Here is a 17490-nt window from a genome sequence, read left to right as displayed (position 1 = left end):
TAGAATAATATTTCCAAGTATTCACTATCCCAGAATCAATATCAATATGCTGTCAGTGTGTGCATTAGCCCCACACTTAAACAAAGAACAGCCCTTAGAGCCCAGTAACAACACTGGGTGTGGATAGCTGGGGATGGGCAAGATGATGCAGAGATGACTGTATCAGCTCTTCTCAAACACAAAGCTTCCAGGATGTTGCACAAGACTGTTAACAGTATTCTTGTGCTTGGTCAGAAACAGACAGCATTTGGATTCATCCACTGGTACATTCAGCAAAATAAATCCTGTTTTTATCTTCTTGACTCAAGACATGGATTCAGATTATACCTTCCAGACTGTGAGAGAAGTTTGTTTCTACTCCTTGCCTTTCTGATATTGGCAGTGAATGCAATGTCTTAAAGTTACCAGACTGCTACATATGTTAGTAATAAGGTAGGCACAACAAACTTGAATCATTAATGACTCAGGTAAAGTCTGCCTTTAGTGAAAATCTAGCATGCCCACATTGATTAACATAACATTTTCCACGCACAAATCTTCTTAAAAGATATGTCAAGAGAGGGTAATGGCAAAAGATCTGAGCATTATTAAATCTACATTACTTAAATCTTTAGGATCAGAGTAAATATTCACAACTGACCAAGATTCATGCTCATCTTTACAGTAAATTGATCTGAGTATAGTAAATGAGATTTTCTACATGTAAAATCTGACTTCCAATTAAAATGATGAGTGAGGTATGTGTGATGGGATATAGGTGACTGATTCATGTAGTATGTACATTTAAGATGTCATAAAACCGGAATGACTGTGGGCAAGCATGTGGGCTTCACAGCCAGAATGCATTGGTTTGGAATCTGGGCCCAATCACTTAACTATGTGACCCTAGCCAAGCTTGTAGCTTAAGAATTGTTTTCTGAAAAATAAAAATATTAACATCTAATTCTATAAAGTGATATTATTATTCTCTACTTCCTAATGTCATTACAAAGGCTAATATATAAACAAAGTTTAGTCCAGTAAATGACACATAATAACAGCTGAACAAATTATAGTTGTGATTGATTATAATCAAATTATGATTATGATTATCCCCACCATGGCCTTTAATTCAGTAATGAAAATCACAACCAAAAACAGAGGAGGTTAACTTATTGTGAAACATCATGGTCTAAACTTGACCACACAGTAAACATGGTGTTGATGATCTTTCAGTCATTACTGTAAAATAAAATTCTTTAAATTCTAGAAAATTTCAATGAGACACTAATAAATGCAACCATAGAGGAGCACTCTCTCCCCTCCCCTCCACACACACACACACACACGCACGCACGCACGCACGCACACACACACACCATCTGCCCCTTGGGGGTATATTATATTTAGCCCTAGCCAGTAATTAAGACACACAGTTAATCAGGGAGCAGCACAGGCTGTGGCCCTCTGAGAAGAAATAGAGTACTAGTTTGACAGCTCCCATTACCAGGGCTTTGTTCTGGAGCAAAAAGAGCACAAAAGCATAAAGTTGTGGAACTACAACTGTGTTTTGAAATTTGTGGAGGTTGGGAGGATCACAGGCTGGTCTGAATTGAGAGGATGCTGCACTAGATAACTGCAACAGCCCACACCCACAGGTGCCCTTCCCCACCTTCAAAGCATGACTTCACTTTCTAATCCTGCGCTTAAGGAATCTGGCCTCTGCGACTTCCAGTAATTGTACAAATCACCCATGATGAAACAGCTGAGAGTACTGTGAGACAAAAGGGACAAGAATTAAACAAATAAAGAACTCATTAAAATGCTGCCTTTGGTTATTTTTTTACTCCTAGCAATTCATGTTACCAAATGAGCCTTTCTTCATTGCTTTTCCTTGGAAGTAATACTTTAGAAGAATTCTAGGCACTGAGTGATTTTCTCCAGATTTACAATCCAACTGCTAGATATATTTACCCTTCCCCCATCACCATCTAGCACTCCTCCCTGTCACCTTAGAGCTTCTGACTTAGCTGTGTTCACACCCAGCAGTCCCAGCAGAGCTTTCTGTTCACAATATGTGACATAAAACCGCAGGCAATGAACAATTGATGCTCCTCAGCACTTGTGATAAAGCCAGGCTGAGCTGACCTCTTCCATCCCGTACAGCTGCACATCAGCCATACAAGCTTAAAGGACTGAGAGTAGCATGTGTGTGATTTGGAATAAACAAACTAATTAAATCCAAGGTCTTTCACTCAAGCTAGTATCTAATGGGACCAATATGCTCAACTCTATACAAAAAAAACCCAAAACAAAAAAAACCCACAACACTTCACTTTGCTAGGGTTATTGCTTTCCTACTTCCTATGGATATCTGTTTCAGGCTCAATAAACAGTCAAAAAAAAAAAACAAAACCCTCAAGGTTTGCCATTCTTTTCTGTAATACTTTCCAAATATATACTACCAACTCCTCAGCACTGAGCCACAAGACCACTCCCTGATTCTAAGTGGACATATTGATCAATTGAACTGACATGTGCCTCTTCCTTTCTCTCCTCTAGAAGCAATCAGTTACACCAGGGAAATCCATTTCATTTTCCAAAACAAAAGGCAACATATTGCTCTTTATTGACACTGCTATACTACATTTTTTAGAAAAACAAAATGAAGACATGTAAATACAGAGCTAATAGTTGTGATAAAAATGATACATGTTTATCTACAGTTTCAGAATTGAGTTGAGGTTTTGATTGAGTCAAGAGATTTGTATTCCCTACAGTGATTGAGGATTCTGATATTTATTCATCATACTGGATTTTCGTTAAAGTTAAGCAAGAGATGGCAGCACCACTGCCACTTGAGAGGCTTTCCCAGGGTTACCCTTGACGGCAACTGCCGCAGAAAAGACTTGTTCCCTTCTTGGTTATAAGTCAGCCTGCAAACAACTCTAGCTATTTTGGAGACTAGCTAGAGATGGGAAAATATTGTGGCAGTCTTTCAACTAACTATGGAGGACACCAATTGAAGCTCAACATTTACCACATAAATGAAAGCTCAAATAGTATCATTTGGTTTAAATCTTTATGCTTTTAATAAATTCTGTCTTGAATATGCAGAAAACCCCTTTTTCACATCAGCATTATGTCAAATGCTTATTCAGCATTCTTTTTTGCTATGAAGAAACTGAAACCCAGCCAACTAAAAACTGAATTTTATGCTGAAAATCACTAAATATTTTATAAATCACAAAAGCAAATAGGGACCAATCAGCTCTGCCTCATAAAAACAAGAAATATGTATATTTACAAAGATTAAATACTGTGAACTACTCATTTGAGAGCTTATTTGGGGTTTTGCAGTAAAACCTTATACTGCAGAAAATTACCTTATATTTATAAAAAAATTCTATAAGAATACTAAAAATGGTTACAGCAAGAATAATTCTTCTCATTTTGATTCCTACATGACTCTTACAGGCCTTTGTTTTAACCCAGAAGCCTGAAAAACAGATTTAGGCAAAACAACTCTTCTTTCGTCAATCCATTTTAAGCAGACAACATCCCTCCATCTCTGACTTAACAGACAACGACTAACCAACAAAACAGCCATGCAATTAAGGCCCAGACATTTAACACTCACCATCTCCTGCTCCCAGCGTCTTCTTTTGATGTTTACAGCACATCTGTAGGATGCAATACTAGGAGATGCCTTGTTTGACCTGCTGCATGATGCTGTGACATCAGTTCAGATGATGCAGCTCATTATGGGAAAGACTGTTGTTGCTATGGCAACTGGGATGTGCTAGGAATCCTTGCTGCATTTCTAGTGGAGCCTGAGACAATACGGAAGCCCAGTAAGAAACAGACAGTATGCAAAATTTAGAGCAGAGGAAGAGGGTTTCTCATTGGACTAAAATTCATAACTTTAAAAGGGGCTTCCTCGAAAATACTTTGGAAAAAATAAAAATCCCCCCCTTGTTATACACTTAGAAAAAAATGGGAGGAAAACATAGATTTAGTATTAGGCAAATAAAAACTAAAATGAATACTGCTTAGAGAATTTGATCTCTTTTTCTGTCTGGGTAGTAGAATTATATCATTTCTAAAGTTATTAAAAGGAGTTTTGATTCATCTGTCAAAAACCAAAAGAACAAAGTAGAGAGTGAAAAAATTGTTAATGGAATATAAATAGCTAACCAAGTGATTCTCATTCTAAAGTAAAAAGGCTGTAATTCTCAAAACATTGCCAAATACTTGGCCAATAATTTTGCCTTGATCATTTCCTCTGGTGGACACCAACCCAAAGAACCTTCTCACGTAGAATAACCCAGCTCTCAGCTAAACTGAGAATGAGGTTTGGATTCTAGAGAGCACAGTACACCACTCTCAACTTCTAGAGACCCTTCCCTTGACCTGCAGAGAACTGTATCTACTTGTGACCTAAAGGCAAATGTTTTCTGTGACCAAATCTAGCAGTTTGAACAAGGGGCAGCCATGCTAAAAAAATATTCTAAATCATTAGGATTCCAAACATTTGGGTTCTACTTTCCTCTATTTGGAGAAATAAGACTGCCTCTCACACAGAAGATTACTCATGCCCCTCCCCCACAGAAGCTGGAGCTATGAAAGCTACATTAAAACAAGACACAGTGAGGTATTTCTCCACTTGTTTTTTTTAAAAAGCAAGTCTAAAGCAATCACTTCTTTCCAATCTTGAGCAAAAGCAAAAAACATGTGTTGACAACTAGGGGGAAGGAGACACAGATAGAGAAATCCACCTCTTGCATATTTAATATTTACTGGCCACTGATACAGAGTCAAGCTAACCTGTACCTATATAACTCTATCTTCAGAACTCTGAGGAAAACCATTTTAAAAATGTAAAGTATAAAGTAACAATTATGTTGTCACCTTCTACCTGGGATTATAAACAGCACTGTTAATCAGGAGCATGAAGGGTGGGGATGGAGTGGCAGAAAGAATTCAGGCAGTGATTTGTAAATAGGAGCTGATAAAATGCTTGAGAGGTGCCAAGATCCTAGCAGGGTGCTCCATCAGCCTTGCACAAAGCAGCCCTGCCCTGGATGGGAAGCCAGGATTGTTAGGAGACCAAGAGCAAGAAGTGAAGCTGCCTATTCCAATCACCTATGCTGTCAGCAGCAGGGCAGAGCCTGACTCCCTCCTTTTATCTCAGACTACAGGACACATGCACGAGGGAAGGTTAATAAGCAAATTCCAGTGCAAAGAGCACTAACCTGAGATTCAACAAACCCAAGTTCTTCCTGTGTTTTGTTGGGCCAATTAACTCCTCTGGGCCTCAAGTGTTTTATCTGCAGAAACAATGGATTTAGCTAATAACCATGATTTTCAGGGGTTTTGTTAGTAATGGAACCCTTTCTTTTAATGATACAGTTCAAAGCTAGACTACCTTGAGCGGAGATAAGAAGCCCAAAGCCAAGACTGATATGCCCCTCTTACTACCTCTCCCCCAATGTCTGTCATAAACTGACTCCTTCAGGTATCTCTGAAGAATCCCTCAGCCTCTGCAGAAGATAAAAAGTCATAGATCTAGAAAAAAAATTTATACTTTCCAGAGCTGAAATCCCATGGTTCTATAAAGGGGCGGGGGGGCGGGGTAGGGTGGGATCAGGTGTTCCACACTTGAATATGGCTTTTCAGGAGGAGAAAAAAATCTTATTGGTCTCCTTTGCCAGCATCATCTGTTTGGTGGAAAAGAATGAATGGCTCATGAAATCTGAGGCCAGGCCAGACTCTTAATAACCTGAACTAGGTGAATAACTAGCCTACAAATTGGCCCAAATTGGCTTAAAAAGATGATCCTTTTTAGCAGAAGCAAGTCATGAAGTGTTTCCTTGCTTTATGACTAGACCAATGATAGTTCATTTTGGAGTTCCCAAGGGCTTTTCTCTATGCTCCTACACCCCTAATTCCTGGGGTTATTTTGAAAATTGCATGGAATAACATACACTGGAGCATTTTGGAAACCAGAACCTTGTTAATGCTTTCATAGACAGCACACTCACCCCATTAGTGGAAGTTCTTCAGCTCTCAGGTACCATACTTTGGAATAAAATGATTCAGAAATCACCTGTAAAGTCTGCACACCTACCAAGGAGGACTTACTGGCCAACACATACTTCAGATAAGATCAGGGAAAAGTAAATCACAGGGATCCTCCCAGAGGACAGAGCCAGGGTGATGGACAACACAGAACAAATAAATGAGTTTGTCCTGGAGAACAGAATCAGGACCATCTAAGTAAACTGAAGCAATTAGAAGGATTAATACTTAAGCAATTAGAAGGATTTCAGAATTGCTGTGAGAAAGCCTTAAAAAATTATGAAAAATAATTTTAAATATAATATAAACAGTTGACCAAATGACTCTAATTCTAAAATAAATAGGCTCAAAAACATGGGCAAACCTCATGAGACAACATGTGTTTCACATTCTGTCCCTGGCTCTGTGCCATCAAGAAATCCTGGAGTTTCAGTTGAATCTAGAGAGTAAAAGGCATTTTAGGTACCTCCCTTGGAACATATGTTCCTTGTAGAGAGAAAGGGGACAAAGAGACATTTGGGGGTCAACAAGACAATTTGTTTTGTTTTGTTTTTGGTACCGGGGATCGAACTCGGGTCCTTGTGGTTGCACAGCAGGCAGCGAAACCACTGAGCTAAATCCTCGGCCCGACAAGACAATTTGTGATAGTTACTAGAACAGCTCATCAATACTCGTATTTTTCTCTATATTCTAGGTACACTCTAAAGGCCATTACCTCTACATGGGCCTTGGAAGGAGTTCTCACCAAGAGAATGGAAGTAGAAGTGGAAATCATCATAAAATGTGGTTAAGAGTGAATATGCTTTCTTATTTCCCTCCCTGCTTGCTGGATGCAAAGAACCCAGTTGAATTGTGAACTCTGAAAGACAATGGACCCACACTGGGGACAAAGGCTGGGTCCTGAATGACTGTACTGGGCTAAGCCATTCTCTCCCAGCTATCTATTGATCCACGTTGACTGCAATGACTGAGAAATTAACTTTTACTATATGAAGCCACTGAGACTTATTACAGATAAATGTTTAGTCATAAATAAAATTATTATAATTTAATAAGACAAAATAAATTTCATAAAATAAAATTATAATATAATGTATTATTCTTTATTATAAACTATAAATTTATTTATTGGTACTGGGGATTGAATATAAACTGTAAATTTAAAAAACAGTTCTTTATTGCAGACCTTCTCAAATGCTATAATCTTCTGATAAGCATTGAGACTCTCCCATAAGGAGAAATATAGAACATGGTGTTTCCTATTTATTTAACCATAGAATCTTTTTTTAATGGAATAATGCTACATTGACTGTCCATCCATAGTACAGGGAACACCTGTACTATGTACCTGTGAGTGATGTTGGTCAGAGCTCAGAAGTTCCTAATAGAAATATTGATAGAAATACAGACAGTAAAGGCCAGGCTCAAGATGTTTCAGCTGGAAACAAGAACTCGATTAGCAGTTACACTACAGACCATATGTATTACATTCTGGCAGAAAATTTGTCTATATTTTGCCTGTGTCCTGAGACTTTGCAGGAGATTGAGATTAGGCATGGTGGAATAATTAATCTGGTGGAGAAAATTTCAAGGAAACCCAGTGTTCAGGCTGAGGCATGGGTACTTCTTGCTGTTTTTAGTGAGAATTGGGAGCAAAAAGATCTCTATTTTCAGTTTTGCCAAAAAAGAAATGCTTGCAAAGTGGGAGCAATGGAAAACATGATTTCTCAAAAGATTAACATTGGGCTGGGATTTAGCTCAGTGGTGATGCTGCCTGCCTCGCAAGTGAAAGGGCCTGAGTTCAATCCCTGGTACCAAAAAAAAAAAATTGTTAGGGCTGGAGATTTAGCTCAGTGGTTCCGCCGCCTACCTCACAAGCACAAGGACTGGAGTTCGATCCCCAGTACCAAAAAAAAAAAAAAAAAAGATTAACATTAAAAAGAACCCAAGCACACTTTGCATTAGGACAATCAGAAAGATGCCTTGAAGACATCTCCACAATCAGCAAGAACCTACTCCTCACAAGCTTGAGGGTGCAAAACTGTAAAGCTTTCATCTGAAAAGAGATACATGAGGTTCCCTTCTCAAAAAAGCCTGCCTGGGGAATTGGACCCCCAGGATTTATTTCACAGTGTTCAGCCACCATGATCCAAGGGGGCATGTACTACTTGAGCTGATGGCAGGCCTTTGCATCATCCAGATGGTGTTGGTTTTAGGTGCATGCAGAATCCAAGAGTTGTGGGGTTGTGGAGGGTTCCATCAGATTTCAAAAGGCCTAGGAGGCCAGGCAGTGTGCCTCTGAGAGGGCAGTGCATGCAGCTATATCAGGGAAGCCCAAATTGCAGTGGGGACCCCAGGAAATTAGGGATGCCAGGAATAGGAATCATTTGCTGAGGAAAGCCATAGACAGTGTGAAAAGCCACTCTCAGAGAGAGGCCATGTGGACTACAATCTGTAATGTCATAAGGGTGCAGATGCCTAAGGTGCTTGGAGCTCACATCTTATCACAACTTGCCCTGGTTTCTGAATTCAGAACAATAGGATTTAATGTTTTCCCTATACATTTTCAGTCTTGATTTGATCCCATTTCTATCCCCCTATTCCTCCCTTCTGGAATAGTAATAGTAATAATTATCCTGTGCCAGTATATGTTGGCAATGTTTAACCTTCTTTCTGATTTTTACAGGGGCTCATGCCTAAGAGTTTGCTTTGAATCTCGGAAGACACACTTTGGACATGGACTTTTTAGCACTCCTAAAACTTAAAAGTTTGGTGACTCTTAGAGATGGACTAATTGCATCTTGCATAAAGAGATGGACATGAGTCTTTTGTGTGCCAGGGGTAAAGTGTTGTAGTTTAGAATTAAAATGGTTCAAAGTTTCATGTGTTTAGAAAGTGACTGAATCATGGGGGTACTGTACTCATCTGTGGATCCACCTGTGAATTCAGCAGCAGAGTGTGCTACTGTGAGATGGGGGCTGGTTGGAAAAGGTGGGTCACTGGGGGCGTGACCTGAAAGGAGTATCTCTCTCCTCAGCTCCTCCCTTCTCTCTGTTTCCTGGCTGCCCTGACATGAGCAGCTTTCCTCCATCCAGGCCTACCACTATGCCCTTTCTGCCTTAGAGCCAGCTAACTATGGATTGAAACCTTTAAAAATGATAAGCCCAAAAAATAAGAACCAAGAGAGATTATGTAAAGGCGCAAATTTCCAATGATGAATGTCATTATATTGTATACCTAAAATGTACCAATAAAATTAATTAAAAATTTAAAAAATATTTTTAAAAAATGATGAGCCCAAATAACCTCTCCTCCTTTAAGTTATGGGTATTGGATAGTTTGTCCCAGTGACTAGAAAGTGAATAAGACAAAAACCATGATAGTCAACATTTGGCAGCAGTCTATTCAGAGTTTGCCAGCAGAGTAGCATCGACCATCCCTCTTATTTAGCAGACTTAGAGCAATACATGCAACAATCCAATGTCCGGGAACTATTCTATCTGGCTCCCTGGTAACAGCTCAAGAACAGTGAGATAAGAACACACTAAGAAAATTCAAGAGTGCCCATTCTTAAAAGCTTCATTCCTCACAAGAGCCAATATTTTTGCAATAGCTTAATAGAAATAACATCCAGGATCCCCATGAGAGACATGCCCAGTTACAAGAGTAACTGCACTTTGGGAAGGCCAAAACTATGGCTTCTTATGAATTTTATAGTTGTATTAATTAGGGCCGGGGATTTAGCTTAGTGGTTCCACCACCTGCCTCACAAGCGCAAGGTCCCGAGTTCAATCCCTGGTACCAAAAAAGAAAAAAAAAAGATACTTCTATAGTTGTATTAATTCAACTACAAAGGAAGGCTTATGCCTCATCATCCACTTCAGATATAGCCAGGGAATACCGTAGATGGAACAGGGCTATAGCAGATAGACCCTCTTGGAAAGAGTCAGAGCCAGACCAAGGTAATTACCCTACTCCAAGGTTAGGCATTTTTTATCAACCAAGGGTCATTTTTAGCCTATGTAATGTTGACTAGCAACACAACTGACATTCTATCATTTTCAGACCCCCCCCAATAAAAAATCAGAGCTATAGAATTAATCAAAGGTAAAATTCTCATGGAGAAGTAGAAAGGATTTAGTGAATCCTCTACCATCAGTGCCCAATTCCAGCTTTAAAACTGACCTTCGTTAACAAAACAGACAAGTATCACACACATTTTTTATGGTAAAAAATCCATGCTGATTGTGGATGATGCTTTAATCATACCCTTCATATACTTTGTGAGAATATCTAGGGGCCAAAAATATTTAGCCACCAAACTATAGTGACATTTGTGGCTGTTACTATCGTCAAATGTTCGGCATCCTTTCGGCATCCCTCAGTATTCTTTTCCTTAAATAGTCATGTAAAGCCAAAATTATTGTATGAAGATTATTAATCATTGCTAATCAGAATAGAACTTGCTGCCATAATAATGGTATAAAAACTCAGTTATCATTGTTTGTTGATGCTTGGGTTTATTATTTCCTCTTAAACATCTCTTGTGTTACATTCTAACTTACATGCTTGGTTGAGAATCTAACCAAGACAATGGAGCATGTTATCCATTCTTGAGCAAATCAGTTTACGGCATTTATCCGACCCACAAAAATTAGTTCAGAGATGGGTATGGGATCCTATTAAGTCAATAAGATGAAATGAGGCATTTTATTGGCTGCTGGATTTGAATATAAAAAGATGTAAAGCCTGTAGCTGCTTATCTACTCTGTATTCCTGAGTGACGAACCAACTTGTCTAAGAATAAAACCAACACAACACAAAGCTGAACTGAGAGACAAGAAACTAAGTTCTGGCAACACCATCTGAGCTAGAAGTCAGCTTGCTCTAGCTCTGTCAGTTAGTTATGAGTGAGAAGTTCACTGTTTCTGCTTTATCCAGCATGGGCTGGGGCTTCTGTCACAGTAAACAGAAACCTAATTAATCAACAAAACTATCTGAAGTACCGTGTAATACTTAAGTAGGCACTATTACATGCAGCTTCCTGAGAAGGAAAAGAAAAATTCAGGATCCTATACAATTCAGGAGCTTAAGCATTGAGACCACTTCAGAGGCTAGGGTCAGAGCCAGAACAAGCAAGGACGCCTTACAAGGGAGACATAAAGCATTATCTATCTTTTCTCCTAGACATTCCTGGATTTGTGAGTGACCATACACCTCAATTAGCCTGACCTCTGTCCTTCCAGGACCTCTGTCCTGGAAAAGGTAAAATGTTGATCAGCAAAGGCCAAAAAACATCAAGAAGTTCAGGGAGTAGATAAGATCTGGAATATACATTTGGAGAATGTATATTCTTGTGGTGATTTTGTCCATAGAAACTTGCTCTAGGAGATTCAAAAACTTTCCCTGACAGCCTTCTTAAATCAAGATTTTCCTTTGTCTGACTTTATAGGTCATGTTATTTGCTTCTTCATTTTGATTCAACTCCAAACACAAACAATCAGCATGGAACAAATGGTTTTAATGTTCTGATGGAAGCAAACTGCTGCTTTCTATAGCAGAAGGAAAATACTGCGGAACTACATATGAAGCAGGAGGATACAAGCTGTTTAAACTCTGCACTGACATCTCTGGGCTTTCCTGTTATAGCTTTAACTGCTCAAGTTATTTCTCCATAAACTTAAGCACACTCCTAGGCAAAAGTAATTTTTTAACAATCTTAATTTCTTTTTTTTAAGAAAATTAACATTATTTCCACTGCAAAGAAAAATTTCCTAGCAGTTTTCTCCTTATCACCCTAGGGTTTGAAAGGTTAAAAGATTTTATTAAGGCTTACACATGTAAATCTTTTTCCCTTCCTTTGCTGCCTTAAATACTAAAAAATAATTTGCTACTAAAAAGATCTGACTTAAAATAACAGAGCAAGTCAGCAAGAAAACATCTACTATGTGTCATTACATTTGCAGTAGTTGGAGGGAGCAGTGATTAAGATAATTGTTTTCAAGTTATTTACACCTGAATCTTGTAACAAACAGCCTACATGATTTTCAGCCTACGTGATTGGTCTTTTAATTTTGGTCTCCACCTCTTATCTGGAAAAAAAATATATTAATGAAATAATCAACCCTCATTTTAAAATATTCTCCCAGTATAAAAATAAAATGTTCTTCAAAATGGGTTTTTCCGAGATACTTTTAAAGTTCCATTTCTTTATGGAAAATAAGTAAATCATTTCATACCTTTACAGGCAAAACTCCTTTAACAATTCATATATTCAAGGGCTCACTAAACAAAGTCACAAGTGGTCCTAATAAAAGAGGTTTGCTTATATGGTAGAGACATTTTCCTTAGTAAATAATCTAGTTTAATAAAGGCATTCTTAACTATATAAAGAGTAAGATTATATATACCACTGACAAAACCATCTTTTCATTTGCTAGGGTACAAGGAAACAAACAAGAGAGCTGAAATACTGTATCCTATTAAAAGCAATTTTGTTTTATTTTTAGCTGAGTCTTTATATCTGTTTTCCTTGTATTCCATTATCTAGATGCATGTCTGTCATGGAAACACTTTCTTTGTGTTTCCAACTTTCTTCATTTTTTTCTAGAGCAGAATAGGTTGTGAAGTAAATACATGTTAGATATCTTGCCTAGTAAATGCTTCCTTACCTGAGTACATCAAACTCAGAGACTCAATTCTTCTTCCCATTCTCCAACACCTGGTCAGCTAAGGACATGTGATCAAAAACTTTCAACTACCAAACACTTGTGCATATAAACACACACACACACACACACACACACAGATTTATAAAGATAGGTGACATTTTGCTTTTACATGTACTAATTTACTACTGGAGTAAACATTCTATCAATATATTTATTATAAAAACATTATACCATAATACACAATATTACTTCATGTAATTTTTTGAAAAGGATTACACAGACAGAAACCTAAAAGTAAACATATACTATTCATAAGTACACATCACAACAAGAACATATACAATAATATACACACTGAGCTATCGTAAAAAGAAAAATGGAGTAATAAAATTCATTTTACCCAGTTCTATATTTATAGTTCTTATCCACTTCTTTTACAGAATTTGGCCAAAGAGATAATAAACCTTCTTCCTAACTAATATAATATTGAAAACACTTCAGAGCCTGTTTCATTGGCATGTTGGTCCTTGACTTAATGTCTTAAACCACCCAAATGTACCATAACTACATAATAACTACTATGGTTGGTCAACACCATAATAACATGTGGTTTCTGTTTTGAATTGTTAGTAGTACGCTGTAGAATACTATTAGTATACCATATCAGTTAAGTCTGAAGGAAAAAAATGTTGCCTCACGGTGAAAATATATGAGATTTGAAGTGCTAATTTTAAAATAGGTAAAAGCCAAAGCCCATCTCACCCCCAGTGAGAAGCCACTCTGAGCTCCTCTGTAAGTCTCCCATGCACTGGTAGATTTTGCAATCAGCTTTAAAGCCCCTTTTCTTGGCACAAGCCAGTTTTATGAGTAACTACCAGACAGTGGAATTTAAGGAGAAGTCCCTTGCCCCATTGTCTTCCTCACAAACTTGACCTAGTTACTGAATTACTTCAGAATTCAATCCACTTAGCTGGAAACTAAGGAATGTTTTGAAGGATGACTGTCAGCTATCTACAACCACTTACTTCTGTGAAGCAATGCATGCTGTGGAAAAGGCACTAACTAGACCACTAGGAAGATTATAGGTTGAAGTCCCATCCCTAACTAGACACAGGAAAGTGGACAAGTCATTTGACCTATCTCAGACTCCCCATCCATAAAATGACTTACAATTCCATTACTTAGCATTGCTATTATAGCCTAAGAAATAAAACACTCTAATGATAAGTGATTTAAGAGAAAGTAGGGACTGGCTAAAGAGGAAAGAAACAGGAAAAGTAGGAAAGCAAAATAATTTAAAAAGAGGAAAAGAGAAAGGAAGAAAGGAGGAAACATCATAGAAAAAAAGAAGAAGGGCTGGGGATTTAGCTCAGTGTTTCCGCCGCTTGCCCCACAAGTGGAATGACCTGAGTTTGACCCCTGGTACCAAAAAAAAAAAAAGATAAAGGAAAAAAGAAGAAGAGAAAGAAAGAAAGGAAAAGGGAAGAAGGAAAGGGAGAAGAAAAAAATGAGAGAAAGTCAAAGGAGTGAAGCAAAAGTGAAGGGAAAGGGCCAACACCTGTCCATGTCTCTTTCCCTCATTACCTCTGTTCCCTAGCAGTAGCCCAGAATTCAGCCAGCAATGAAAGAGAAGATAGGGTTTGCTCCAATACTACAATATGTTATCCACAGAAAGATCACAGAAAGGAGACTTCTTTAAAGTTTCCAATATACAAGCATCTTAGGGGCAACCAACTGGAAAAATCTTGCCTCAGAAAAACTTTGTTGGCATAGTCTGACAGTGGTAGACATAAGAAGTTTCCAGTCAATTATAGATCAAAGCAATAGGCAGATCTTCAAACTACTCAGAAACCAGACCAGTTCCCATTGGGCATTTATTTGTACACTATAACATCAATGCTTCTCAAGGAACAAAGATGTTGTAAAGACAATGCTGCTAATCAAAGTGAGGATGATTACACAAAATACATGGCATGATATGTAGACAAGGAAGCACAATCTCAATAATTGCTAGTATTCCTGTCATGCTGGCATAATTTTCAAGCTATAGGCCTATCTTAATTTGCATGGTTATTTTACACAGGCTGAGTAAAACAACTGTTGCTCCATAGGAAAAACAGAGCACAGGGCTGGGAATTGGGAGCCCTGAGTCTCAATGCTGGTGACTAGCTCTGATAGTCATCCATCGTCTCTCCTTGTGCTTCACATTTTTTTCACAATATGTTTTCTTGCCATTTCCGGGAACTACTGTGAAATACCCTGAGACAACAAAGCAAAATGTGTTTTCTGAATTTAAAAACAACGGGCCTGCCTAGTAGCATAAATACTGTGGGTTTCAGTGCCCAACAGACCTAGGTTTAAATCCCAGCTCTGCCATTTACTAGCTGTGTGACCATGGGCACTCTCTGGACCTAATTTCCTTATCTACTGAAAAAAGATAGCAAGATATGGCTCTTAAGATTAAGATAACTAAATGATCTAGTTCTATTAAGCACCTAGTACACAGTGATATTATATAAATAATAACTGTTTTGCTTGCTTGCTAGCCATTTCTCAAGTTAGACTTATATATTCTATAAACATCTTTAAGACTTCAACAATTAATTTTTTAATCCTTGCAGCATTAAGGATAGAACTGAAATTATAATTGGTGACTAGTAGCAATACTAGAAGGAGATCCTTAAGTGTGCGCAGATCCCAGAGAGAAGCCCAAGGTGACCAGAGTGGCAAGGTTGTGGGCAGGTCCTAGCCAGGGCCCTGCCCCAAACCAAGGAGCTTGGACCCACAGGCCCAGCCAAAGGCCCACCTGGAAAAGAGTTACACAGGCACACAAGCAACAGCCAGAGGCCCACCCCAATTCCAGCCATAAGTGCACCCAGATCCCAATGAGAAGCCCGCAGTGCCAAGAGAGGCACAGTTGCAGGCAGGTCCTAGCCAGGGTCCCCACTCCAACACCAGCAGCTTGGACCCACAGGCCCAGCCAAAGGCCAACATGGAAAAGAGTTGCACAGGCACACAAGCAACAGCCAGCGGCCCACCCAGATATCATTGGTAAGTATATGCAGACTCCAGCCAGAAGCCCACTCAGACACCAGTGACTGGGGTGCACAGCCCCAGCCAAAGGCCCTCCCAGACAACAGCTACATAGGAGGGCAGGCCCCAGCCAGAGGCATGCACAGACACCATCCCAAGTGTGCACAGGCCCCAGCCAGAAAGCCAGGTGGACAACAGGGGAGCACAGGGATTCACAAGTTGAACCCAGGAATTGGCACAGAGGTGAGCAGCAGAGAAAAGGTCTCTTCGTAGGTTGCTGAAAATTGAAGACGACTCAGTGTGCAAAAAGTCACCTCCACAAAGGCGCAACAGGCTGCATCTGTTGAAATGAGAAGACATGTAAACAAGTCTCAGAACCAGTCTTCCAGATCTCCTAAGGCAAACCTAAAGAGAAACAAGATGAAATAATCTGATACTCAACCACTTGGACTCCCTGAACTGGCAACAAAAGAGGATCTGGAAAAAATGAAATCAGAAATAATTTCTCAGTTAACAACAGAGATTGTGTCCATAGCGCAAGACATGATTAATAAATCTAGAGCAGACACAGATTAAAAAAAATAAAGGAGCTGAAGAACATGATGGAATCCTAACATAGAAAACAAATGAAATCTATAAACCAGATGCAAACAGATATCCAGAAGATTAAAAATTCCATTGAAAGTTTACTTAACCGAATGAGCCAATGCAAGGACAGAATTTCAAATATGGAAGACAGGATTGCAATTAGTGACCAGGAAAAGAAAAATTTCTTAAAAATAGTAAGGGTCATGAGAAATCAATCCAGCATCTGATAGACAATGCAAAGAAGAATAAAAAAAGACTGGGGATTTAGCTCAGTGGTTCCGCTGGCTGCCTCGCAAGCACAAGGACCCAAGTGAGATACACAGTACCAAAAAAAAAAAAAAAAAAAAAAAAAGAATAACATAAGACTGATCAGAGTCAATGAAGAAACAGGAGAGATTGAAAATGACATTAAAAAAAAAATTGTTCACAGAAGTAATGGCAGAAAACTTCCCAAGCAGAGAAAAAGAACTTGACATACAGATAAGGGAGGCATATAGGACTCCAACTGCCAATGATCCAAAAAAAAATTTACACATAGGCATATAATAGTTAAGATTCCAGAAACCCAACAGAAGAACAAAATTCTACAAGCAGTCAGAGAAAAAAACCAAATCACATACAAAGGAAAGCCCATCAGAATCACAGCAGACTTCTCAACACAAACCATCAAGGCAACAAGAGCTTGCAGTGACATATTCCAAGCCCTAAAAGAAAACAGCCTCCAACCCAGACTGATGTACCTTGCAAAACTATCGTTCAAAATGGATGGAGAAATAAGATACTGTCATGACAAAGAGCACCTTAGGAACTTCGGGAATACCAAACCAGCACTCCAAAGAATTTTACACAATATCCTAGGAACAGACATTGAGGATCACAACCCCAGGAAGCAAAGCAGAATGAACCCATCTGGCATTACGAGAAATTAAAGGGAAAGGGGGAAACCCAACAAAAAGAAAAACTCATGGCAATGACAAGTCAATACGTTTCAGTTATAACCATCAATGTTAATAGTCTCAATTCACCAATCAAAAGAAATAGACTGGCAGAATGGGTCAAGAAGCAAAATCCAACAATATGCTGCATACAAGAAACACACTTAATTCAAGAGGAAACTCATAGACTGAAAGTTAAAGGT

The 17490-nt window shown here is 38.7% G+C and overlaps 1 protein-coding gene across 10 annotated transcripts in view; it reads right to left on the bottom strand.

Annotated features, from left to right (window-relative positions):
- Positions 1 to 17490, bottom strand: part of Akap6 (A-kinase anchoring protein 6) — a 642973-nt gene that overhangs the window by 524937 nt on the left and 100546 nt on the right. For 6 of the 10 annotated variants that reach the window (XM_087197082.1, XM_087197088.1, XM_087197083.1 and 3 more), the window contains exons 1-2: positions 5235 to 5309; positions 3620 to 3812 (exon numbers count right to left, since the gene is read on the bottom strand). The exons of 2 other annotated variants lie outside the window; for them this stretch is intronic. The gene's annotated coding sequence lies outside the window, so the exon portion shown is untranslated. Of the gene's footprint in view, positions 1 to 1651; positions 1754 to 3619; positions 3822 to 5234; positions 5310 to 17490 lie in introns of those variants that run through there. 2 more of the 10 variants (XM_087197080.1, XM_087197079.1) reach the window with 2 other exon arrangements.

Source organism: Heterocephalus glaber, unplaced genomic scaffold, assembly GCF_053883595.1.
Source record: "Heterocephalus glaber isolate CG9 unplaced genomic scaffold, H.glaber_assembly_v1.0 deba00001662, whole genome shotgun sequence".
Classification (NCBI taxonomy): Eukaryota; Metazoa; Chordata; class Mammalia; order Rodentia; family Bathyergidae; genus Heterocephalus; species Heterocephalus glaber.
Note: the sequence above shows the minus strand (reverse complement) of the source record. Positions and strands in the feature narration are given on the sequence as shown.